We start from the raw sequence: 2247 nt of genomic DNA on the forward strand, positions 1-2247 counted from the left end.
CACACACACACACGCACACTCACACATACACACACACACATGCACACACACACATGCACACGCACGCACACACGCACACACACGCACACACGCACACACACACACACAAAAGCGCGCGCACACACACTCGCACTCGCACACACACAGGCACACACACACACGTGCACACACACACCACACACACACACACACACGCGCACACACACACACACACAAACTCACACACACACACACGCGCACACACACACATACACGCACACATATGCACACATGCACATGCGCGCACGCATGCACACACACACGCACAGGCACATGCACATACAAAAGCGTGCACACACACACACACCCGCACACACACGCACACAGACATACATACACACATACGTGCACACACACACTTGCGCGCACACACACACGCACACACACACACACTCGCACTCGCACACACACACAGGCACACACACACACCACACACACATGCACACACACACGCGCGCGCGCACACACATACACACACACACACTCACACACACTGACACACACACATACACACAAACGCACGTGCACACACACATAAACACAAACACACACACACAAACAAACGCACACACACACACACTCTCCTCCAGTGAGTTGTTTAATTGTCCACCACCATTTGCGACTGGATGTGGCAGGACTGCAGAGCTTAGATCTGATCCGTTGGTTGTGAGATGGCTTAGATGTGTCTTTAATTGCTGCTTATGTTTTTTGACGTGCAAGTAGTCCTTCACAGGGTTGACACCTCATTTGTAGGTGTGTCTGCCCAGACCCATCCCATAAGGAGGAGCCAGTACAGCATGTAAACGCCGCTTATTGCTCTGACTCATCTTGTGTACCTGAAAATGGGATTCCGGCATGACCAGTTTATTTATTTCCAAGTATTAATGGGGTTTTCCTCTGAGATTTTACGCAGGATCTTTGTAGAGGAAATGTTTGTTGTACGAGAAATTAGGAGTTTGAGATGAATAAACTGCGAGAAAAAAATGCACAGGTGAGAAGGAGACAACACATTGTGGAGCTGGAGGAACACAACCCAAACTGTCGACTTTCCTGCTCCTCTGATGCTGCCTGGCCTGCCGTGTTCCTCCAGTTCCACACTGTGTTATCTCTGACTCCAGCATCGGCAGTTCTTACTATCCCCCAGGTGAGAAGGAAGCAGAATTCCAGGATCTTGGTGGTCCGGGGAATTGTTTATGCTTCCATTCTGTTTGTGCTTTGAAGGACATGGCTGATCTGCTACAGGAGCTTCATGGAGGGTCTCCTGAATACAATAACAAAGAAGATCACAAAGTAATCAATCCCTGAGAGATTCCCAATGGAATCAATTGGTTCCAAATCGTTATTTGTTCAAAATTCCACCTCAGTGTAATATTTCAGCCTGTGAAGAACTTTCAACCTACTCCCTCTTCAGAGCAAAGTGCTGAGGTAGGGACATAGGATGAGAGCGTAAGGGATCAATGGAAGTCCTATCTCATATGTCACCTTCAATTGAATTCCTGCAAAACCAAAGCATATCAGTTAGTCCTTTGAAACAAATGGTCTTCGTCGAGTGTCTAGAACCCTCATATCCTTGTGTTGTATAAATTTTTATTTCTGCTTAACTAATAATGAGACTTGACTCCAGCTCCCGTTCGAAGCAGTTTATTTTCTTACTTGGTACCAAGGAGAGTGAGTGTCGATCTCCACCGACACCCGACTCTGCTAATACAGAGTATAACAATCTCCTTTATACCATTAACTTCAGAGCAGGGTGTTCCCGTGACATCTTGTGTTTGTCGATTCATTCATTGTAAGTTTAAAGAAAACAGACGCTGCTCGAGGTAACAGGAATGCTGTCTTACAGATACCTTAATAATTACTTCTTCAAAAGACATTCGGCATGCAGCTAGCATAGGGAGTGATATACAGTTTGATTGAAGCTCTAGCTTATCAGTAACTAGGCTCCACGGGGATACAAGGGACATCTCTAATTCAGCCTAAAACCTTGGTATAGTGACAATATATCAAAAGATCCTTCCCTACCTCTAGCTAAGATAACATGCACATAGCGATAACACAGTCTGAGTAACTACCTCCCGACTTCTACCAAGCTCCTTAAAATCCCGCATGCTAACTAATTAAAATTCTTTCTCTATGCCATCAGTTTCTCCCAAGGCTGCCTTTTCTGTCTTGGCCTAAATTCCCATCTACCCTTGCAATGTAATTTCT

General features: G+C 45.9%; 1 protein-coding gene across 1 annotated transcript in view; it reads left to right on the top strand.

Annotated features, from left to right (window-relative positions):
* rpf1 (ribosome production factor 1 homolog) overlaps nucleotides 1-2247 on the top strand; it is a 94619-nt gene that overhangs the window by 16335 nt on the left and 76037 nt on the right. The gene's annotated exons all lie outside the window — the stretch shown is intronic.

The sequence above is a fragment of the Rhincodon typus genome, chromosome 10, assembly GCF_021869965.1.
Source record: "Rhincodon typus isolate 14 chromosome 10, sRhiTyp1.1, whole genome shotgun sequence".
NCBI classification, from domain to species: Eukaryota; Metazoa; Chordata; class Chondrichthyes; order Orectolobiformes; family Rhincodontidae; genus Rhincodon; species Rhincodon typus.